Source organism: Pelmatolapia mariae, linkage group LG6, assembly GCF_036321145.2.
Source record: "Pelmatolapia mariae isolate MD_Pm_ZW linkage group LG6, Pm_UMD_F_2, whole genome shotgun sequence".
Lineage (NCBI taxonomy): Eukaryota > Metazoa > Chordata > Actinopteri > Cichliformes > Cichlidae > Pelmatolapia > Pelmatolapia mariae.
In genome coordinates, this window is record NC_086232.1 from 1,317,255 (window position 1) to 1,341,085 (window position 23,831).

Consider the following 23,831-nt stretch of genomic DNA (forward strand, 5'->3'; position numbering starts at 1 on the left):
AGGAGCCACAGGCCCTGTTGTGGTGTAGGTTGCCTCAGTCAGCAGCACAGGCCCTGTGTGGTGTGCATGGCCTCAGCCAGTAGCACAGGCCCTGGTGTGATGTAGACTGCTTCAGCCAGAGCCACAGGCCATGGTGTGGTGTAGGTGGCCTAAGCTGGCTGCACAGGTCCACAGCCAGCAGTACAGGCCCTGGTGTGGTGTCCATGGCCTCAGCCAGATGCACTGGCCGTGGTGTGGTGTAGCTGGCCTCAGCCAGAGCCACAGGCCCTGGTGTGGTGTTCATGGCCTCAGCCAGAGCCAAATGCCCTGGTGTGGTGTCCATAGCTTCAGCCAGCAGCACAGGTCTTGGTGTGGTGTCCATGGCCTCAGCCAGTAGCACAGACCCTGGTGTGATGTAGACGGCCTCAGCCAGAGCCACAGGCCCTGGTGTGGTGTAGGTGGCCTAAGCTGGCTGCACAGGTCCACAGCCAGAAGCACAGGCCCTGGCGTGGTGTAGGTGGCCTAACCTGGCTGCACAGGTCCACAACCAGAAGCACAGGACCTGGTGTGATGTAGACGGCTTCAGCCAGAGCCACAGGCCCTGGTGTGGTGTAGGTGGCCTAACCTGGCTGCACAGGTCCACAGCCAGAAGCACAGGCCCTGGTGTGGTGTAGGTGGCCTAAGCTGGCTGCACAGGTCCACAGCCAGAAGCACAGGCCCTGGTGTGGTGTCCATGGCCTCAGCCAGAAGCACTGGCCCTGGTGTGGTGTAGATGGCCTCAGACAGAGCCACAGGCCCTTGTTTGGTGTAGTTGGCCTCAGCCAGCAGCACAGGCCCTGGGGTGATAAACATGGCCTCATCCAGTAGTACAGCCCTTGGTGTGTTGTAGACGGCCTCATCCAGAGCCACAGGCCGTGTGTGGTATACATGGCCTCAGCCAGATCCAAAGGCTCTGGGGTGGTGTCCATAGCCTCAGCCAGCAGCACAGGTCCTGGTGTGGTGTCCATGGCCTCAGCCAGTAGCACAGGCCCTGGTGTGGTGTAGGTGGCCTAAGCTGGCTGCACAGGTCCACAGCCAGCAGCACAGGCCCTGGTGTGGTGTACATGGCCTCAGCTAGAGGCACAGGCCCTTGGTGTGTTGTAGATGGCCTCATCAGGAGCCACAGGCCCTGTTGTGGTGTAGGTTGCCTCAGTCAGCAGCACAGGCCCTGTGTGGTGTGCATGGCCTCAGCCAGTAGCACAGGCCCTGGTGTGATGTAGACTGCTTCAGCCAGAGCCACAGGCCATGGTGTGGTGTAGGTGGCCTAAGCTGGCTGCACAGGTCCACAGCCAGCAGTACAGGCCCTGGTGTGGTGTCCATGGCCTCAGCCAGATGCACTGGCCGTGGTGTGGTGTAGCTGGCCTCAGCCAGAGCCACAGGCCCTGGTGTGGTGTTCATGGCCTCAGCCAGAGCCAAATGCCCTGGTGTGGTGTCCATAGCTTCAGCCAGCAGCACAGGTCTTGGTGTGGTGTCCATGGCCTCAGCCAGTAGCACAGGCCCTGGTGTGATGTAGACGGCCTCAGCCAGAGCCACAGGCCCTGGTGTGGTGTAGGTGGCCTAAGCGGGCTGCACAGGTCCACAGCCAGAAGCACAGGCCCTGGCATGGTGTAGGTGGCCTAACCTGGCTGCACAGGTCCACAACCAGAAGCACAGGACCTGGTGTGATGTAGACGGCTTCAGCCAGAGCCACAGGCCCTGGTGTGGTGTAGGTGGCCTAACCTGGCTGCACAGGTCCACAGCCAGAAGCACAGGCCCTGGTGTGGTGTAGGTGGCCTAAGCTGGCTGCACAGGTCCACAGCCAGAAGCACAGGCCCTGGTGTGGTGTCCATGGCCTCAGCCAGAAGCACTGGCCCTGGTGTGGTGTAGATGGCCTCAGACAGAGCCACAGGCCCTTGTTTGGTGTAGTTGGCCTCAGCCAGCACCACAGGCCCTGGTGTGGTGTCCATAGCCTCAGCCAGCCGCACAGGCCCTGGTGTGATGAACATTGCCTCATCCAGCAGCACAGTCCTTGGTGTGTTGTAGACGAACTCATCCAGAGCCACAGGCCCTGGTGTGCTGTACATGGCCTCAGACAAAGCCACAGGCCCTGAAGAGGTGTCCATGGCCTCAGACAAAGCCACAGGCCCTGAAGAGGTGTCCATGGCCTCAGCCAGTAGCACAGGTCCTGGTGTGGTGTAGACGGCCTCAGCCAGAGCCACAGGCCTTGGTGTGGTGTAGGTGTCCTAAGCTGGCTGCACAGGTCCACATCCGGAAGCACTGGCCATGTTGTGTTGTAGATTGCCTCAGCCAGAGCCACAGACCTTGGTGTGGTGTTCATGGCCTAAGCCAGAGCTACAGGCCCACAGCAAGCAGCACAGGCCCTGGTGTGGTGTCCATAGCTCAGCCAGCAGCACAGCTCCTGGTGTGGTGTAGTTGGCCTCAGCCAGCAGCACAGGTCCTGGTGTGGTGTCCATCGCCTCAGCCAGAAACACTGGCCCTGGTGTGATGTAGATGGCCTCAGCCAGAGCCACAGGACCTGGTGTGGTGTTCATGACCTCAGCCAGCATCAAAGGCCCGGGGGTGGTGTACATGGCCTCAGCCAGAGCCACAGGCACTGGTGTGGTGTCCATAGCCTCAGCCAGTAGCACAGGCCCTGGTGTGGTGTAGGTGGCCTAAGCTGGCCGCACAGGTCCACAGCCAGCAGCACAAGCCCTGGTGTGGTGTACATGGCCTCAGCTAGAGGCACAAGCCCTGGTGTGGTGTAGATGATCTCAGCCAGAGACACAGGCCCTTGTGTGGTGTAGTTGGCCTCAGCCAGCAGCACAGGCCCTGGGGTGATAAACATGGCCTCATCCAGTAGTACAGCCCTTGGTGTGTTGTAGACGGCCTCATCCAGAGCCACAGGCCGTGTGTGGTGTACATGGCCTCAGCCAGATCCAAAGGCTCTGGGGTGGTGTCCATAGCCTCAGCCAGCAGCACAGGTCCTGGTGTGGTGTCCATGGCCTCAGCCAGTAGCACAGGCCCTGGTGTGGTGTAGGTGGCCTAAGCTGGCTGCACAGGTCCACAGCCAGCAGCACAGGCCCTGGTGTGGTGTACATGGCCTCAGCTAGAGGCACAGGCCCTGGTGTGGTGTAGATGGTCTCAGCCAGAGACACAGGCCCTTGGTGTGTTGTAGATGGCCTCATCAGGAGCCACAGGCCCTGTTGTGGTGTAGGTTGCCTCAGTCAGCACCACAGGCCCTTTGTGGTGTGCATGGTCTCAGCCAGTAGCACAGGCCCTGGTGTGATGTAGACTGCTTCAGCCAGAGCCACAGGCCATGGTGTGGTGTAGGTGGCCTAAGCTGGCTGCACAGGTCCACAGCCAGCACTACAGGCCCTGGTGTGGTGTCCATAGCCTCAGCCAGATGCACTGGCCGTGGTGTGGTGTAGCTGGCCTCAGCCAGAGCCACAGGCCCTGGTGTGGTGTTCATGGCCTCAGCCAGAGCCAAATGCCCTGGTGTGGTGTCCATAGCTTCAGCCAGCAGCACAGGTCTTGGTGTGGTGTCCATGGCCTCAGCCAGTAGCACAGGCCCTGGTGTGATGTAGACGGCCTCAGCCAGAGCCACAGGCCCTGGTGTGGTGTAGGTGGCCTAAGCTGGCTGCACAGGTCCACAGCCAGAAGCACAGGCCCTGGCGTGGTGTAGGTGGCCTAAGCTGGCTGCACAGGTCCACAACCAGAAGCACAGGACCTGGTGTGATGTAGACGGCTTCAGCCAGAGCTACAGGCCCTGGTGTGGTGTAGGTGGCCTAACCTGGCTGCAGAGGTCCACAGCCAGAAGCACAGGCCCTGGTGTGGTGAAGGTGGCCTAAGCTGGCTGCACAGGTCCACAGCCAGAAGCACAGGCCCTGTGTGGTGTAAATGGCCTCAGCCAGAGCCACAGGCCCTGGGGTGGTGTCCAAAGCCTCAGCCAGCAGCACAGGTCCTGGTGTGGTGTCCATGGTCTCAGCCAGAAGCACAGGCCCTGGTGTAATGTAGACGGCGTCAGCGCAGGCCACAGGCCCTGGTGTAATTTAGATGACCTATGTTAGCAGAATAGGCCTCGGTGTGGTGCGGATGGCCTCACCCGGCAGCACAAGACATTGCTGAAAACAGCCAAAAGGAATGTCGTTAATGTGGCCTCATTAATGGACACCAACACCCTCCTTCTCTGGATCAAAATCAGCTCAGTGACATGAAAAGCAAATTCTTACAGCACCTGGTATTCCCAGGCAGTCTCCCATCCAAGTACTAACCAAGCCCAACCTTGCATAGCTTCCGAGATCAGACGAGATCAGGCTTTAGCAAGGCGGTATGGCCGTAAGCTGCTGGCGTCAGCACAAAGCGTCAATTTATGGTATCAAGTAGTGAGGTGGCCAATACTCGCAGTTACGAACACAAGCCTCCAATTTAACTACAGTGTTAATGGTAACTGCATGCTTGCCTAATACCCTAACCAAAGGACTCATTTTAGCCTTTGATCAGCAACACAGGCCCTGGTGTGGTGTAAATGGCCTCAGCCAGAGCCACAGGACCTGGTGTGGTGTAGTTGGCCTCAGCCAGCATCAAAGGCCCGGGGGTGGTGTACATGGCCTCAGCCAGAGCCACAGGCACTGGTGTGGTGTCCATAGCCTCAGCCAACAGCACAGGCCCTGTTGTGGTGTCCATGGCCTCAGCCAGAAGCACTGGCCCTGGTGTGGTGTAGATGGCCTCAGACAGAGCCACATGCCCTGGTGGGGTGTAGTTGGCCTCAGCCAGCAGCACAGGTCCTGGTGTGGTGTCCATGGCCTCAGCCAGCAGCACAGGCCCTGGTGTGGTGTCCATGGCCTCAGCCAGAAGCACTGGCCCTGGTGTGGTGTAGATGGCCTCAGACAGAGCCACAGGCCCTTGTTTGGTGTAGTTGGCCTCAGCCAGCACCACAGGCCCTGGTGTGGTGTCCATAGCCTCAGCCAGCCGCACAGGCCCTGGTGTGATGAACATTGCCTCATCCAGCAGCACAGTCCTTGGTGTGTTGTAGACGACCTCATCCAGAGCCACAGGCCCTGGTGTGGTGTACATGGCCTCAGACAAAGCCACAGGCCCTGAAGAGGTGTCCATGGCCTCAGCCAGTAGCACAGGTCCTGGTGTGGTGTAGACGGCCTCAGACAGAGCCACAGGCCTTGGTGTGGTGTAGGTGGCCTAAGCTGGCTGCACAGGTCCACATCCGGAAGCACAGGCCCTGTTGTGTTGTAGATTGCCTCAGCCAGAGCCACAGACCTTGGTGTGGTGTTCATGGCCTAAGCCAGAGCTACAGGCCCACAGCAAGCAGCACAGGCCCTGGTGTGGTGTCCATAGCTCAGCCAGCAGCACAGCTCCTGTTGTGGTGTAGTTGGCCTCAGCCAGCAGCACAGGTCCTGGTGTGGTGTCCATCGCCTCAGCCAGAAACACTGGCCCTGGTGTGATGTAGATGGCCTCAGCCAGAGCCACAGGACCTGGTGTGGTGTTCATGACCTCAGCCAGCATCAAAGGCCCGGGGGTGGTGTAAATGGCCTCAGCCAGAGCCACAGGCACTGGTGTGGTGTCCCTAGCCTCAGCCAGCAGCACAGGCCTTGGTGTGGTGTCCCTGGCCTCAGCCAGTAGCACAGGCCCTGGTGTGGTGTAGGTGGCCTAAGCTGGCTGCACATGTCCACAGCCAGCAGCACAAGCCCTGGTGTGGTGTACATGGCCTCAGCTAGAGGCACAGGCCCTGGTGTGGTGTAGATGATCTCAGCCAGAGACAAAGGCCCTTGTGTGGTGTAGTTGGCCTCAGCCAGCAGCACAGGCCCTGGGGTGATAAACATGGCCTCATCCAGTAGTACAGCCCTTGGTGTGTTGTAGACGGCCTCATCCAGAGCCACAGGCCGTGTGTGGTATACATGGCCTCAGCCAGATCCAAAGGCTCTGGGGTGGTGTCCATAGCCTCAGCCAGCAGCACAGGTCCTGGTGTGGTGTCCATGGCCTCAGCCAGTAGCACAGGCCCTGGTGTGGTGTAGGTGGCCTAAGCTGGCTGCACAGGTCCACAGCCAGCAGCACAGGCCCTGGTGTGGTGTACATGGCCTCAGCTAGAGGCACAGGCCCTTGGTGTGTTGTAGATGGCCTCATCAGGAGCCACAGGCCCTGTTGTGGTGTAGGTTGCCTCAGTCAGCAGCACAGGCCCTGTGTGGTGTGCATGGCCTCAGCCAGTAGCACAGGCCCTGGTGTGATGTAGACTGCTTCAGCCAGAGCCACAGGCCATGGTGTGGTGTAGGTGGCCTAAGCTGGCTGCACAGGTCCACAGCCAGCAGTACAGGCCCTGGTGTGGTGTCCATGGCCTCAGCCAGATGCACTGGCCGTGGTGTGGTGTAGCTGGCCTCAGCCAGAGCCACAGGCCCTGGTGTGGTGTTCATGGCCTCAGCCAGAGCCAAATGCCCTGGTGTGGTGTCCATAGCTTCAGCCAGCAGCACAGGTCTTGGTGTGGTGTCCATGGCCTCAGCCAGTAGCACAGGCCCTGGTGTGATGTAGACGGCCTCAGCCAGAGCCACAGGCCCTGGTGTGGTGTAGGTGGCCTAAGCTGGCTGCACAGGTCCACAGCCAGAAGCACAGGCCCTGGCGTGGTGTAGGTGGCCTAACCTGGCTGCACAGGTCCACAACCAGAAGCACAGGACCTGGTGTGATGTAGACGGCTTCAGCCAGAGCCACAGGCCCTGGTGTGGTGTAGGTGGCCTAACCTGGCTGCACAGGTCCACAGCCAGAAGCACAGGCCCTGGTGTGGTGTAGGTGGCCTAAGCTGGCTGCACAGGTCCACAGCCAGAAGCACAGGCCCTGGTGTGGTGTCCATGGCCTCAGCCAGAAGCACTGGCCCTGGTGTGGTGTAGATGGCCTCAGACAGAGCCACAGGCCCTTGTTTGGTGTAGTTGGCCTCAGCCAGCACCACAGGCCCTGGTGTGGTGTCCATAGCCTCAGCCAGCCGCACAGGCCCTGGTGTGATGAACATTGCCTCATCCAGCAGCACAGTCCTTGGTGTGTTGTAGACGAACTCATCCAGAGCCACAGGCCCTGGTGTGCTGTACATGGCCTCAGACAAAGCCACAGGCCCTGAAGAGGTGTCCATGGCCTCAGACAAAGCCACAGGCCCTGAAGAGGTGTCCATGGCCTCAGCCAGTAGCACAGGTCCTGGTGTGGTGTAGACGGCCTCAGACAGAGCCACAGGCCTTGGTGTGGTGTAGGTGTCCTAAGCTGGCTGCACAGGTCCACATCCGGAAGCACTGGCCATGTTGTGTTGTAGATTGCCTCAGCCAGAGCCACAGACCTTGGTGTGGTGTTCATGGCCTAAGCCAGAGCTACAGGCCCACAGCAAGCAGCACAGGCCCTGGTGTGGTGTCCATAGCTCAGCCAGCAGCACAGCTCCTGGTGTGGTGTAGTTGGCCTCAGCCAGCAGCACAGGTCCTGGTGTGGTGTCCATCGCCTCAGCCAGAAACACTGGCCCTGGTGTGATGTAGATGGCCTCAGCCAGAGCCACAGGACCTGGTGTGGTGTTCATGACCTCAGCCAGCATCAAAGGCCCGGGGGTGGTGTACATGGCCTCAGCCAGAGCCACAGGCACTGGTGTGGTGTCCATAGCCTCAGCCAGTAGCACAGGCCCTGGTGTGGTGTAGGTGGCCTAAGCTGGCCGCACAGGTCCACAGCCAGCAGCACAAGCCCTGGTGTGGTGTACATGGCCTCAGCTAGAGGCACAGGCCCTGGTGTGGTGTAGATGATCTCAGCCAGAGACACAGGCCCTTGTGTGGTGTAGTTGGCCTCAGCCAGCAGCACAGGCCCTGGGGTGATAAACATGGCCTCATCCAGTAGTACAGCCCTTGGTGTGTTGTAGACGGCCTCATCCAGAGCCACAGGCCGTGTGTGGTGTACATGGCCTCAGCCAGATCCAAAGGCTCTGGGGTGGTGTCCATAGCCTCAGCCAGCAGCACAGGTCCTGGTGTGGTGTCCATGGCCTCAGCCAGTAGCACAGGCCCTGGTGTGGTGTAGGTGGCCTAAGCTGGCTGCACAGGTCCACAGCCAGCAGCACAGGCCCTGGTGTGGTGTACATGGCCTCAGCTAGAGGCACAGGCCCTGGTGTGGTGTAGATGGTCTCAGCCAGAGACACAGGCCCTTGGTGTGTTGTAGATGGCCTCATCAGGAGCCACAGGCCCTGTTGTGGTGTAGGTTGCCTCAGTCAGCACCACAGGCCCTTTGTGGTGTGCATGGTCTCAGCCAGTAGCACAGGCCCTGGTGTGATGTAGACTGCTTCAGCCAGAGCCACAGGCCATGGTGTGGTGTAGGTGGCCTAAGCTGGCTGCACAGGTCCACAGCCAGCACTACAGGCCCTGGTGTGGTGTCCATAGCCTCAGCCAGATGCACTGGCCGTGGTGTGGTGTAGCTGGCCTCAGCCAGAGCCACAGGCCCTGGTGTGGTGTTCATGGCCTCAGCCAGAGCCAAATGCCCTGGTGTGGTGTCCATAGCTTCAGCCAGCAGCACAGGTCTTGGTGTGGTGTCCATGGCCTCAGCCAGTAGCACAGGCCCTGGTGTGATATAGACGGCCTCAGCCAGAGCCACAGGCCCTGGTGTGGTGTAGGTGGCCTAAGCTGGCTGCACAGGTCCACAGCCAGAAGCACAGGCCCTGGCGTGGTGTAGGTGGCCTAAGCTGGCTGCACAGGTCCACAACCAGAAGCACAGGACCTGGTGTGATGTAGACGGCTTCAGCCAGAGCTACAGGCCCTGGTGTGGTGTAGGTGGCCTAACCTGGCTGCAGAGGTCCACAGCCAGAAGCACAGGCCCTGGTGTGGTGAAGGTGGCCTAAGCTGGCTGCACAGGTCCACAGCCAGAAGCACAGGCCCTGTGTGGTGTAAATGGCCTCAGCCAGAGCCACAGGCCCTGGGGTGGTGTCCAAAGCCTCAGCCAGCAGCACAGGTCCTGGTGTGGTGTCCATGGTCTCAGCCAGAAGCACAGGCCCTGGTGTAATGTAGACGGCGTCAGCGCAGGCCACAGGCCCTGGTGTAATTTAGATGACCTATGTTAGCAGAATAGGCCTCGGTGTGGTGCGGATGGCCTCACCCGGCAGCACAAGACATTGCTGAAAACAGCCAAAAGGAATGTCGTTAATGTGGCCTCATTAATGGACACCAACACCCTCCTTCTCTGGATCAAAATCAGCTCAGTGACATGAAAAGCAAATTCTTACAGCACCTGGTATTCCCAGGCAGTCTCCCATCCAAGTACTAACCAAGCCCAACCTTGCATAGCTTCCGAGATCAGACGAGATCAGGCTTTAGCAAGGCGGTATGGCCGTAAGCTGCTGGCGTCAGCACAAAGCGTCAATTTATGGTATCAAGTAGTGAGGTGGCCAATACTCGCAGTTACGAACACAAGCCTCCAATTTAACTACAGTGTTAATGGTAACTGCATGCTTGCCTAATACCCTAACCAAAGGACTCATTTTAGCCTTTGATCAGCAACACAGGCCCTGGTGTGGTGTAAATGGCCTCAGCCAGAGCCACAGGACCTGGTGTGGTGTAGTTGGCCTCAGCCAGCATCAAAGGCCCGGGGGTGGTGTACATGGCCTCAGCCAGAGCCACAGGCACTGGTGTGGTGTCCATAGCCTCAGCCAACAGCACAGGCCCTGTTGTGGTGTCCATGGCCTCAGCCAGAAGCACTGGCCCTGGTGTGGTGTAGATGGCCTCAGACAGAGCCACATGCCCTGGTGGGGTGTAGTTGGCCTCAGCCAGCAGCACAGGTCCTGGTGTGGTGTCCATGGCCTCAGCCAGCAGCACAGGCCCTGGTGTGGTGTCCATGGCCTCAGCCAGAAGCACTGGCCCTGGTGTGGTGTAGATGGCCTCAGACAGAGCCACAGGCCCTTGTTTGGTGTAGTTGGCCTCGGCCAGCACCACAGGCCCTGGTGTGGTGTCCATAGCCTCAGCCAGCCGCACAGGCCCTGGTGTGATGAACATTGCCTCATCCAGCAGCACAGTCCTTGGTGTGTTGTAGACGAACTCATCCAGAGCCACAGGCCCTGGTGTGGTGTACATGGCCTCAGACAAAGCCACAGGCCCTGAAGAGGTGTCCATGGCCTCAGACAAAGCCACAGGCCCTGAAGAGGTGTCCATGGCCTCAGCCAGTAGCACAGGTCCTGGTGTGGTGTAGACGGCCTCAGACAGAGCCACAGTCCTTGGTGTGGTGTAGGTGTCCTAAGCTGGTTGCACAGGTCCACATCCGGAAGCACAGGCCCTGTTGTGTTGTAGATTGCCTCAGCCAGAGCCACAGACCTTGGTGTGGTGTTCATGGCCTAAGCCAGAGCTACAGGCCCACAGCAAGCAGCACAGGCCCTGGTGTGGTGTCCATACCTCAGCCAGCAGCACAGCTCCTGTTGTGGTGTAGTTGGCCTCAGCCAGCAGCACAGGTCCTGGTGTGGTGTCCATCGCCTCAGCCAGAAACACTGGCCCTGGTGTGATGTAGATGGCCTCAGCCAGAGCCACAGGACCTGGTGTGGTGTTCATGACCTCAGCCAGCATCAAAGGCCCGGGGGTGGTGTACATGGCCTCAGCCAGAGCCACAGGCACTGGTGTGGTGTCCATAGCCTCAGCCAGCAGCACAGGCCTTGGTGTGGTGTCAATGGCCTCAGCCAGTAGCACAGGCCCTGGTGTGGTGTAGGTGGCCTAAGCTGGCTGCACAGGTCCACAGCCAGCAGCACAAGCCCTGGTGTGGTGTAAATGGCCTCAGCTAGAGGCACAGGCCCTGGTGTGGTGTAGATGATCTCAGCCAGAGACACAGGCCCTTGTGTGGTGTAGTTGGCCTCAGCCAGCAGCACAGGCCCTGGGGTGATAAACATGGCCTCATCCAGTAGTACAGCCCTTGGTGTGTTGTAGACGGCCTCATCCAGAGCCACAGGCCGTGGTGTGGTGTAGCTGGCCTCAGCCAGAGCCACAGGACCTGGTGTGGTGTTCATGACCTCAGCCAGCATCAAAGGCTCGGGGGTGGTGTACATGGCCTCAGCCAGAGCCACAGGCACTGGTGTGGTGTCCATAGCCTCAGCCAGTAGCACAGGCCCTGGTGTGGTGTAGGTGGCCTAAGCTGGCCGCACAGGTCCACAGCCAGCAGCACAAGCCCTGGTGTGGTGTACATGGCCTCAGCTAGAGGCACAGGCCCTGGTGTGGTGTAGATGATCTCAGCCAGAGACACAGGCCCTTGTGTGGTGTAGTTGGCCTCAGCCAGCAGCACAGGCCCTGGGGTGATAAACATGGCCTCATCCAGTAGTACAGCCCTTGGTGTGTTGTAGACGGCCTCATCCAGAGCCACAGGCCGTGTGTGGTGTACATGGCCTCAGCCAGATCCAAAGGCTCTGGGGTGGTGTCCATAGCCTCAGCCAGCAGCACAGGTCCTGGTGTGGTGTCCATGGCCTCAGCCAGTAGCACAGGCCCTGGTGTGGTGTAGGTGGCCTAAGCTGGCTGCACAGGTCCACAGCCAGCAGCACAGGCCCTGGTGTGGTGTACATGGCCTCAGCTAGAGGCACAGGCCCTGGTGTGGTGTAGATGGTCTCAGCCAGAGACACAGGCCCTTGGTGTGTTGTAGATGGCCTCATCAGGAGCCACAGGCCCTGTTGTGGTGTAGGTTGCCTCAGTCAGCACCACAGGCCCTGTGTGGTGTGCATGGCCTCAGCCAGTAGCACAGGCCCTGGTGTGATGTAGACTGCTTCAGCCAGAGCCACAGGCCATGGTGTGGTGTAGGTGGCCTAAGCTGGCTGCACAGGTCCACAGCCAGCAGTACAGGCCCTGGTGTGGTGTCCATGGCCTCAACCAGATGCACTGGCCGTGGTGTGGTGTAGCTGGCCTCAGCCAGAGCCACAGGCCCTGGTGTGGTGTTCATGGCCTCAGCCAGAGCCAAATGCCCTGGTGTGGTGTCCATAGCTTCAGCCAGCAGCACAGGTCTTGGTGTGGTGTCCATGGCCTCAGCCAGTAGCACAGGCCCTGGTGTGATGTAGACGGCCTCAGCCAGAGCCACAGGCCCTGGTGTGGTGTAGGTGGCCTAAGCTGGCTGCACAGGTCCACAGCCAGAAGCACAGGCCCTGGCGTGGTGTAGGTGGCCTAACCTGGCTGCACAGGTCCACAACCAGAAGCACAGGACCTGGTGTGATGTAGACGGCTTCAGCCAGAGCCACAGGCCCTGGTGTGGTGTAGGTGGCCTAACCTGGCTGCACAGGTCCACAGCCAGAAGCACAGGCCCTGGTGTGGTGAAGGTGGCCTAAGCTGGCTGCACAGGTCCACAGCCAGAAGCACAGGCCCTGTGTGGTGTAAATGGCCTCAGCCAGAGCCACAGGCCATGGGGTGGTGTCCAAAGCCTCAGCCAGCAGCACAGGTCCTGGTGTGGTGTAAATGGCCTCAGCCAGAGCCACAGGCCATGGGGTGGTGTCCATGGCCTCAGCCAGATGCACTGGCCGTGGTGTGGTGTAGCTGGCCTCAGCCAGAGCCACAGGCCCTGGTGTGGTGTTCATGGCCTCAGCCAGAGCCAAATGCCCTGGTGTGGTGTCCATAGCTTCAGCCAGCAGCACAGGTCTTGGTGTGGTGTCCATGGCCTCAGCCAGTAGCACAGGCCCTGGTGTGATGTAGACGGCCTCAGCCAGAGCCACAGGCCCTGGTGTGGTGTAGGTGGCCTAAGCTGGCTGCACAGGTCCACAACCAGAAGCACAGGCCCTGGCGTGGTGTAGGTGGCCTAACCTGGCTGCACAGGTCCACAACCAGAAGCACAGGACCTGGTGTGATGTAGACGGCTTCAGCCAGAGCCACAGGCCCTGGTGTGGTGTAGGTGGCCTAAGCTGGCTGCACAGGTCCACAGCCAGAAGCACAGGCCCTGTGTGGTGTAAATGGCCTCAGCCAGAGCCACAGGCCCTGGGGTGGTGTCCAAAGCCTCAGCCAGCAGCACAGGTCCTGGTGTGGTGTCCATGGTCTCAGCCAGAAGCACAGGCCCTGGTGTAATGTAGACGGCGTCAGCGCAGGCCACAGGCCCTGGTGTAATTTAGATGACCTATGTTAGCAGAATAGGCCTCGGTGTGGTGCGGATGGCCTCACCCGGCAGCACAAGACATTGCTGAAAACAGCCAAAAGGAATGTCGTTAATGTGGCCTCATTAATGGACACCAACACCCTCCTTCTCTGGATCAAAATCAGCTCAGTGACATGAAAAGCAAATTCTTACAGCACCTGGTATTCCCAGGCAGTCTCCCATCCAAGTACTAACCAAGCCCAACCTTGCATAGCTTCCGAGATCAGACGAGATCAGGCTTTGGCAAGGCGGTATGGCCGTAAGCTGCTGGCGTCAGCACAAAGCGTCAATTTATGGTATCAAGTAGTGAGGTGGCCAATACTCGCAGTTACGAACACAAGCCTCCAATTTAACTACAGTGTTAATGGTAACTGCATGCTTGCCTAATACCCTAACCAAAGGACTCATTTTAGCCTTTGATCAGCAACACAGGCCCTGGTGTGGTGTAAATGGCCTCAGCCAGAGCCACAGGACCTGGTGTGGTGTAGTTGGCCTCAGCCAGCATCAAAGGCCCGGGGGTGGTGTACATGGCCTCAGCCAGAGCCACAGGCACTGGTGTGGTGTCCATAGCCTCAGCCAACAGCACAGGCCCTGTTGTGGTGTCCATGGCCTCAGCCAGAAGCACTGGCCCTGGTGTGGTGTAGATGGCCTCAGACAGAGCCACATGCCCTGGTGGGGTGTAGTTGGCCTCAGCCAGCAGCACAGGTCCTGGTGTGGTGTCCATGGCCTCAGCCAGCAGCACAGGCCCTGGTGTGGTGTCCATGGCCTCAGCCAGAAGCACTGGCCCTGGTGTGGTGTAGCTGGCCTCAGACAGAGCCACAGGCCCTGGTGTGGTGTTCATGGCCTCAGCCAGAGCCAAATGCCCTGGTGTGGTGTCCATAGCTTCAGCCAGCAGCACAGGTCTTCGTGTGGTGTCCATGGCCTCAGCCAGTAGCACAGGCCCTGGTTTGATGTAGACGGCCTCAGCCAGAGCCACAGGCCCTGGTGTGGTGTAGGTGGCCTAAGCTGGCTGCACAGGTCCACAACCAGAAGCACAGGCCCTGGCGTGGTGTAGGTGGCCTAACCTGACTGCACAGGTCCACAACCAGAAGCACAGGACCTGGTGTGATGTAGACGGCTTCAGCCAGAGCCACAGGCCCTGGTGTGGTGTAGGTGGCCTAACCTGGCTGCACAGGTCCACAGCCAGAAGCACAGGCCCTGGTGTGGTGTAGGTGGCCTAAGCTGGCTGCACAGGTCCACAGCCAGAAGCACAGGCCCTGGCGTGGTGTCCATGGCCTCAGCCAGAAGCACTGGCCCTGGTGTGGTGTCCATGGCCTCAGCCAGTAGCACAGGCCCTGGTGTGGTGTAGGTGGCCTAAGCTGGCTGCACAGGTCCACAGCCAGCAGCACAGGCCCTGGTGTGGTGTACATGGCCTCAGCTAGAGGCACAGGCCCTGGTGTGGTGTAGATGGTCTCAGCCAGAGACACAGGCCCTTGGTGTGTTGTAGATGGCCTCATCAGGAGCCACAGGCCCTGTTGTGGTGTAGGTTGCCTCAGTCAGCACCACAGGCCCTGTGTGGTGTGCATGGCCTCAGCCAGTAGCACAGGCCCTGGTGTGATGTAGACTGCTTCAGCCAGAGCCACAGGCCATGGTGTGGTGTAGGTGGCCTAAGCTGGCTGCACAGGTCCACAGCCAGCAGTACAGGCCCTGGTGTGGTGTCCATGGCCTCAACCAGATGCACTGGCCGTGGTGTGGTGTAGCTGGCCTCAGCCAGAGCCACAGGCCCTGGTGTGGTGTTCATGGCCTCAGCCAGAGCCAAATGCCCTGGTGTGGTGTCCATAGCTTCAGCCAGCAGCACAGGTCTTGGTGTGGTGTCCATGGCCTCAGCCAGTAGCACAGGCCCTGGTGTGATGTAGACGGCCTCAGCCAGAGCCACAGGCCCTGGTGTGGTGTAGGTGGCCTAAGCTGGCTGCACAGGTCCACAGCCAGAAGCACAGGCCCTGGCGTGGTGTAGGTGGCCTAACCTGGCTGCACAGGTCCACAACCAGAAGCACAGGACCTGGTGTGATGTAGACGGCTTCAGCCAGAGCCACAGGCCCTGGTGTGGTGTAGGTGGCCTAACCTGGCTGCACAGGTCCACAGCCAGAAGCACAGGCCCTGGTGTGGTGAAGGTGGCCTAAGCTGGCTGCACAGGTCCACAGCCAGAAGCACAGGCCCTGTGTGGTGTAAATGGCCTCAGCCAGAGCCACAGGCCATGGGGTGGTGTCCAAAGCCTCAGCCAGCAGCACAGGTCCTGGTGTGGTGTAAATGGCCTCAGCCAGAGCCACAGGCCATGGGGTGGTGTCCATGGCCTCAGCCAGATGCACTGGCCGTGGTGTGGTGTAGCTGGCCTCAGCCAGAGCCACAGGCCCTGGTGTGGTGTTCATGGCCTCAGCCAGAGCCAAATGCCCTGGTGTGGTGTCCATAGCTTCAGCCAGCAGCACAGGTCTTGGTGTGGTGTCCATGGCCTCAGCCAGTAGCACAGGCCCTGGTGTGATGTAGACGGCCTCAGCCAGAGCCACAGGCCCTGGTGTGGTGTAGGTGGCCTAAGCTGGCTGCACAGGTCCACAACCAGAAGCACAGGCCCTGGCGTGGTGTAGGTGGCCTAACCTGGCTGCACAGGTCCACAACCAGAAGCACAGGACCTGGTGTGATGTAGACGGCTTCAGCCAGAGCCACAGGCCCTGGTGTGGTGTAGGTGGCCTAAGCTGGCTGCACAGGTCCACAGCCAGAAGCACAGGCCCTGTGTGGTGTAAATGGCCTCAGCCAGAGCCACAGGCCCTGGGGTGGTGTCCAAAGCCTCAGCCAGCAGCACAGGTCCTGGTGTGGTGTCCATGGTCTCAGCCAGAAGCACAGGCCCTGGTGTAATGTAGACGGCGTCAGCGCAGGCCACAGGCCCTGGTGTAATTTAGATGACCTATGTTAGCAGAATAGGCCTCGGTGTGGTGCGGATGGCCTCACCCGGCAGCACAAGACATTGCTGAAAACAGCCAAAAGGAATGTCGTTAATGTGGCCTCATTAATGGACACCAACACCCTCCTTCTCTGGATCAAAATCAGCTCAGTGACATGAAAAGCAAATTCTTACAGCACCTGGTATTCCCAGGCAGTCTCCCATCCAAGTACTAACCAAGCCCAACCTTGCATAGCTTCCGAGATCAGACGAGATCAGGCTTTGGCAAGGCGGTATGGCCGTAAGCTGCTGGCGTCAGCACAAAGCGTCAATTTATGGTATCAAGTAGTGAGGTGGCCAATACTCGCAGTTACGAACACAAGCCTCCAATTTAACTACAGTGTTAATGGTAACTGCATGCTTGCCTAATACCCTAACCAAAGGACTCATTTTAGCCTTTGATCAGCAACACAGGCCCTGGTGTGGTGTAAATGGCCTCAGCCAGAGCCACAGGACCTGGTGTGGTGTAGTTGGCCTCAGCCAGCATCAAAGGCCCGGGGGTGGTGTACATGGCCTCAGCCAGAGCCACAGGCACTGGTGTGGTGTCCATAGCCTCAGCCAACAGCACAGGCCCTGTTGTGGTGTCCATGGCCTCAGCCAGAAGCACTGGCCCTGGTGTGGTGTAGATGGCCTCAGACAGAGCCACATGCCCTGGTGGGGTGTAGTTGGCCTCAGCCAGCAGCACAGGTCCTGGTGTGGTGTCCATGGCCTCAGCCAGCAGCACAGGCCCTGGTGTGGTGTCCATGGCCTCAGCCAGAAGCACTGGCCCTGGTGTGGTGTAGATGGCCTCAGACAGAGCCACAGGCCCTTGTTTGGTGTAGTTGGCCTCAGCCAGCCGCACAGGCCCTGGTGTGGTGTCCATAGCCTCAGCCAGCCGCACAGGCCCTGGTGTGATGAACATTGCCTCATCCAGCAGCACAGTCCTTGGTGTGTTGTAGACGACCTCATCCAGAGCCACAGGCCCTGGTGTGGTGTACATGGCCTCAGACAAAGCCACAGGCCCTGAAGAGGTGTCCATGGCCTCAGCCAGTAGCACAGGTCCTGGTGTGGTGTAGACGGCCTCAGACAGAGCCACAGGCCTTGGTGTGGTGTAGGTGGCCTAAGCTGGCTGCACAGGTCCACATCCGGAAGCACAGGCCCTGTTGTGTTGTAGATTGCCTCAGCCAGAGCCACAGACCTTGGTGTGGTGTTCATGGCCTAAGCCAGAGCTACAGGCCCACAGCAAGCAGCACAGGCCCTGGTGTGGTGTCCATAGCTCAGCCAGCAGCACAGCTCCTGTTGTGGTGTAGTTGGCCTCAGCCAGCAGCACAGGTCCTGGTGTGGTGTCCATCGCCTCAGCCAGAAACACTGGCCCTGGTGTGATGTAGATGGCCTCAGCCAGAGCCACAGGACCTGGTGTGGTGTTCATGACCTCAGCCAGCATCAAAGGCCCGGGGGTGGTGTAAATGGCCTCAGCCAGAGCCACAGGCACTGGTGTGGTGTCCCTAGCCTCAGCCAGCAGCACAGGCCTTGGTGTGGTGTCCCTGGCCTCAGCCAGTAGCACAGGCCCTGGTGTGGTGTAGGTGGCCTAAGCTGGCTGCACATGTCCACAGCCAGCAGCACAAGCCCTGGTGTGGTGTACATGGCCTCAGCTAGAGGCACAGGCCCTGGTGTGGTGTAGATGATCTCAGCCAGAGACAAAGGCCCTTGTGTGGTGTAGTTGGCCTCAGCCAGCAGCACAGGCCCTGGGGTGATAAACATGGCCTCATCCAGTAGTACAGCCCTTGGTGTGTTGTAGACGGCCTCATCCAGAGCCACAGGCCGTGTGTGGTATACATGGCCTCAGCCAGATCCAAAGGCTCTGGGGTGGTGTCCATAGCCTCAGCCAGCAGCACAGGTCCTGGTGTGGTGTCCATGGCCTCAGCCAGTAGCACAGGCCCTGGTGTGGTGTAGGTGGCCTAAGCTGGCTGCACAGGTCCACAGCCAGCAGCACAGGCCCTGGTGTGGTGTACATGGCCTCAGCTAGAGGCACAGGCCCTTGGTGTGTTGTAGATGGCCTCATCAGGAGCCACAGGCCCTGTTGTGGTGTAGGTTGCCTCAGTCAGCAGCACAGGCCCTGTGTGGTGTGCATGGCCTCAGCCAGTAGCACAGGCCCTGGTGTGATGTAGACTGCTTCAGCCAGAGCCACAGGCCATGGTGTGGTGTAGGTGGCCTAAGCTGGCTGCACAGGTCCACAGCCAGCAGTACAGGCCCTGGTGTGGTGTCCATGGCCTCAGCCAGATGCACTGGCCGTGGTGTGGTGTAGCTGGCCTCAGCCAGAGCCACAGGCCCTGGTGTGGTGTTCATGGCCTCAGCCAGAGCCAAATGCCCTGGTGTGGTGTCCATAGCTTCAGCCAGCAGCACAGGTCTTGGTGTGGTGTCCATGGCCTCAGCCAGTAGCACAGGCCCTGGTGTGATGTAGACGGCCTCAGCCAGAGCCACAGGCCCTGGTGTGGTGTAGGTGGCCTAAGCTGGCTGCACAGGTCCACAGCCAGAAGCACAGGCCCTGGCGTGGTGTAGGTGGCCTAACCTGGCTGCACAGGTCCACAACCAGAAGCACAGGACCTGGTGTGATGTAGACGGCTTCAGCCAGAGCCACAGGCCCTGGTGTGGTGTAGGTGGCCTAACCTGGCTGCACAGGTCCACAGCCAGAAGCACAGGCCCTGGTGTGGTGTAGGTGGCCTAAGCTGGCTGCACAGGTCCACAGCCAGAAGCACAGGCCCTGGTGTGGTGTCCATGGCCTCAGCCAGAAGCACTGGCCCTGGTGTGGTGTAGATGGCCTCAGACAGAGCCACAGGCCCTTGTTTGGTGTAGTTGGCCTCAGCCAGCAGCACAGGCCCTGGGGTGATAAACATGGCCTCATCCAGTAGTACAGCCCTTGGTGTGTTGTAGACGGCCTCATCCAGAGCCACAGGCCGTGTGTGGTATACATGGCCTCAGCCAGATCCAAAGGCTCTGGGGTGGTGTCCATAGCCTCAGCCAGCAGCACAGGTCCTGGTGTGGTGTCCATGGCCTCAGCCAGTAGCACAGGCCCTGGTGTGGTGTAGGTGGCCTAAGCTGGCTGCACAGGTCCACAGCCAGCAGCACAGGCCCTGGTGTGGTGTACATGGCCTCAGCTAGAGGCACAGGCCCTGGTGTGGTGTAGATGGTCTCAGCCAGAGACACAGGCCCTTGGTGTGTTGTAGATGGCCTCATCAGGAGCCACAGGCCCTGTTGTGGTGTAGGTTGCCTCAGTCAGCACCACAGGCCCTTTGTGGTGTGCATGGTCTCAGCCAGTAGCACAGGCCCTGGTGTGATGTAGACTGCTTCAGCCAGAGCCACAGGCCATGGTGTGGTGTAGGTGGCCTAAGCTGGCTGCACAGGTCCACAGCCAGCACTACAGGCCCTGGTGTGGTGTCCATAGCCTCAGCCAGATGCACTGGCCGTGGTGTGGTGTAGCTGGCCTCAGCCAGAGCCACAGGCCCTGGTGTGGTGTTCATGGCCTCAGCCAGAGCCAAATGCCCTGGTGTGGTGTCCATAGCTTCAGCCAGCAGCACAGGTCTTGGTGTGGTGTCCATGGCCTCAGCCAGTAGCACAGGCCCTGGTGTGATGTAGACGGCCTCAGCCAGAGCCACAGGCCCTGGTGTGGTGTAGGTGGCCTAAGCTGGCTGCACAGGTCCACAGCCAGAAGCACAGGCCCTGGCGTGGTGTAGGTGGCCTAAGCTGGCTGCACAGGTCCACAACCAGAAGCACAGGACCTGGTGTGATGTAGACGGCTTCAGCCAGAGCTACAGGCCCTGGTGTGGTGTAGGTGGCCTAACCTGGCTGCAGAGGTCCACAGCCAGAAGCACAGGCCCTGGTGTGGTGAAGGTGGCCTAAGCTGGCTGCACAGGTCCACAGCCAGAAGCACAGGCCCTGTGTGGTGTAAATGGCCTCAGCCAGAGCCACAGGCCCTGGGGTGGTGTCCAAAGCCTCAGCCAGCAGCACAGGTCCTGGTGTGGTGTCCATGGTCTCAGCCAGAAGCACAGGCCCTGGTGTAATGTAGACGGCGTCAGCGCAGGCCACAGGCCCTGGTGTAATTTAGATGACCTATGTTAGCAGAATAGGCCTCGGTGTGGTGCGGATGGCCTCACCCGGCAGCACAAGACATTGCTGAAAACAGCCAAAAGGAATGTCGTTAATGTGGCCTCATTAATGGACACCAACACCCTCCTTCTCTGGATCAAAATCAGCTCAGTGACATGAAAAGCAAATTCTTACAGCACCTGGTATTCCCAGGCAGTCTCCCATCCAAGTACTAACCAAGCCCAACCTTGCATAGCTTCCGAGATCAGACGAGATCAGGCTTTAGCAAGGCGGTATGGCCGTAAGCTGCTGGCGTCAGCACAAAGCGTCAATTTATGGTATCAAGTAGTGAGGTGGCCAATACTCGCAGTTACGAACACAAGCCTCCAATTTAACTACAGTGTTAATGGTAACTGCATGCTTGCCTAATACCCTAACCAAAGGACTCATTTTAGCCTTTGATCAGCAACACAGGCCCTGGTGTGGTGTAAATGGCCTCAGCCAGAGCCACAGGACCTGGTGTGGTGTAGTTGGCCTCAGCCAGCATCAAAGGCCCGGGGGTGGTGTACATGGCCTCAGCCAGAGCCACAGGCACTGGTGTGGTGTCCATAGCCTCAGCCAACAGCACAGGCCCTGTTGAGGTGTCCATGGCCTCAGCCAGAAGCACTGGCCCTGGTGTGGTGTAGATGGCCTCAGACAGAGCCACATGCCCTGGTGGGGTGTAGTTGGCCTCAGCCAGCAGCACAGGTCCTGGTGTGGTGTCCATGGCCTCAGCCAGCAGCACAGGCCCTGGTGTGGTGTCCATGGCCTCAGCCAGAAGCACTGGCCCTGGTGTGGTGTAGATGGCCTCAGACAGAGCCACAGGCCCTTGTTTGGTGTAGTTGGCCTCAGCCAGCACCACAGGCCCTGGTGTGGTGTCCATAGCCTCAGCCAGCCGCACAGGCCCTGGTGTGATGAACATTGCCTCATCCAGCAGCACAGTCCTTGGTGTGTTGTAGACGAACTCATCCAGAGCCACAGGCCCTGGTGTGCTGTACATGGCCTCAGACAAAGCCACAGGCCCTGAAGAGGTGTCCATGGCCTCAGACAAAGCCACAGGCCCTGAAGAGGTGTCCATGGCCTCAGCCAGTAGCACAGGTCCTGGTGTGGTGTAGACGGCCTCAGACAGAGCCACAGGCCTTGGTGTGGTGTAGGTGTCCTAAGCTGGCTGCACAGGTCCACATCCGGAAGCACTGGCCATGTTGTGTTGTAGATTGCCTCAGCCAGAGCCACAGACCTTGGTGTGGTGTTCATGGCCTAAGCCAGAGCTACAGGCCCACAGCAAGCAGCACAGGCCCTGGTGTGGTGTCCATAGCTCAGCCAGCAGCACAGCTCCTGGTGTGGTGTAGTTGGCCTCAGCCAGCAGCACAGGTCCTGGTGTGGTGTCCATCGCCTCAGCCAGAAACACTGGCCCTGGTGTGATGTAGATGGCCTCAGCCAGAGCCACAGGACCTGGTGTGGTGTTCATGACCTCAGCCAGCATCAAAGGCCCGGGGGTGGTGTACATGGCCTCAGCCAGAGCCACAGGCACTGGTGTGGTGTCCATAGCCTCAGCCAGTAGCACAGGCCCTGGTGTGGTGTAGGTGGCCTAAGCTGGCCGCACAGGTCCACAGCCAGCAGCACAAGCCCTGGTGTGGTGTACATGGCCTCAGCTAGAGGCACAGGCCCTGGTGTGGTGTAGATGATCTCAGCCAGAGACACAGGCCCTTGTGTGGTGTAGTTGGCCTCAGCCAGCAGCACAGGCCCTGGGGTGATAAACATGGCCTCATCCAGTAGTACAGCCCTTGGTGTGTTGTAGACGGCCTCATCCAGAGCCACAGGCCGTGTGTGGTGTACATGGCCTCAGCCAGATCCAAAGGCTCTGGGGTGGTGTCCATAGCCTCAGCCAGCAGCACAGGTCCTGGTGTGGTGTCCATGGCCTCAGCCAGTAGCACAGGCCCTGGTGTGGTGTAGGTGGCCTAAGCTGGCTGCACAGGTCCACAGCCAGCAGCACAGGCCCTGGTGTGGTGTACATGGCCTCAGCTAGAGGCACAGGCCCTGGTGTGGTGTAGATGGTCTCAGCCAGAGACACAGGCCCTTGGTGTGTTGTAGATGGCCTCATCAGGAGCCACAGGCCCTGTTGTGGTGTAGGTTGCCTCAGTCAGCACCACAGGCCCTTTGTGGTGTGCATGGTCTCAGCCAGTAGCACAGGCCCTGGTGTGATGTAGACTGCTTCAGCCAGAGCCACAGGCCATGGTGTGGTGTAGGTGGCCTAAGCTGGCTGCACAGGTCCACAGCCAGCACTACAGGCCCTGGTGTGGTGTCCATAGCCTCAGCCAGATGCACTGGCCGTGGTGTGGTGTAGCTGGCCTCAGCCAGAGCCACAGGCCCTGGTGTGGTGTTCATGGCCTCAGCCAGAGCCAAATGCCCTGGTGTGGTGTCCATAGCTTCAGCCAGCAGCACAGGTCTTGGTGTGGTGTCCATGGCCTCAGCCAGTAGCACAGGCCCTGGTGTGATATAGACGGCCTCAGCCAGAGCCACAGGCCCTGGTGTGGTGTAGGTGGCCTAAGCTGGCTGCACAGGTCCACAGCCAGAAGCACAGGCCCTGGCGTGGTGTAGGTGGCCTAAGCTGGCTGCACAGGTCCACAACCAGAAGCACAGGACCTGGTGTGATGTAGACGGCTTCAGCCAGAGCTACAGGCCCTGGTGTGGTGTAGGTGGCCTAACCTGGCTGCAGAGGTCCACAGCCAGAAGCACAGGCCCTGGTGTGGTGAAGGTGGCCTAAGCTGGCTGCACAGGTCCACAGCCAGAAGCACAGGCCCTGTGTGGTGTAAATGGCCTCAGCCAGAGCCACAGGCCCTGGGGTGGTGTCCAAAGCCTCAGCCAGCAGCACAGGTCCTGGTGTGGTGTCCATGGTCTCAGCCAGAAGCACAGGCCCTGGTGTAATGTAGACGGCGTCAGCGCAGGCCACAGGCCCTGGTGTAATTTAGATGACCTATGTTAGCAGAATAGGCCTCGGTGTGGTGCGGATGGCCTCACCCGGCAGCACAAGACATTGCTGAAAACAGCCAAAAGGAATGTCGTTAATGTGGCCTCATTAATGGACACCAACACCCTCCTTCTCTGGATCAAAATCAGCTCAGTGACATGAAAAGCAAATTCTTACAGCACCTGGTATTCCCAGGCAGTCTCCCATCCAAGTACTAACCAAGCCCAACCTTGCATAGCTTCCGAGATCAGACGAGATCAGGCTTTAGCAAGGCGGTATGGCCGTAAGCTGCTGGCGTCAGCACAAAGCGTCAATTTATGGTATCAAGTAGTGAGGTGGCCAATACTCGCAGTTACGAACACAAGCCTCCAATTTAACTACAGTGTTAATGGTAACTGCATGCTTGCCTAATACCCTAACCAAAGGACTCATTTTAGCCTTTGATCAGCAACACAGGCCCTGGTGTGGTGTAAATGGCCTCAGCCAGAGCCACAGGACCTGGTGTGGTGTAGTTGGCCTCAGCCAGCATCAAAGGCCCGGGGGTGGTGTACATGGCCTCAGCCAGAGCCACAGGCACTGGTGTGGTGTCCATAGCCTCAGCCAACAGCACAGGCCCTGTTGTGGTGTCCATGGCCTCAGCCAGAAGCACTGGCCCTGGTGTGGTGTAGATGGCCTCATCCAGAGCCACATGCCCTGGTGGGGTGTAGTTGGCCT

The 23,831-nt window shown here is 59.4% G+C and overlaps 6 pseudogenes; all 6 read right to left on the reverse strand.

Annotated features, from left to right (window-relative positions):
• Positions 1-4,219: 4,219 nt before the first annotated feature.
• Positions 4,220-4,338, reverse strand: LOC134629924 (5S ribosomal RNA; annotated as a pseudogene).
• Positions 4,339-9,219: 4,881 nt separating this feature from the next.
• LOC134629925 (5S ribosomal RNA) lies at positions 9,220-9,338 on the reverse strand (annotated as a pseudogene).
• Positions 9,339-13,223: 3,885 nt separating this feature from the next.
• LOC134629981 (5S ribosomal RNA) lies at positions 13,224-13,342 on the reverse strand (annotated as a pseudogene).
• Positions 13,343-16,176: 2,834 nt separating this feature from the next.
• LOC134629982 (5S ribosomal RNA) lies at positions 16,177-16,295 on the reverse strand (annotated as a pseudogene).
• A 4,003-nt stretch (positions 16,296-20,298) lies between these two features.
• On the reverse strand, positions 20,299-20,417 carry LOC134629926 (5S ribosomal RNA; annotated as a pseudogene).
• Positions 20,418-23,287: 2,870 nt separating this feature from the next.
• Positions 23,288-23,406, reverse strand: LOC134629927 (5S ribosomal RNA; annotated as a pseudogene).
• Between the last annotated feature and the right edge of the window lie 425 nt (positions 23,407-23,831).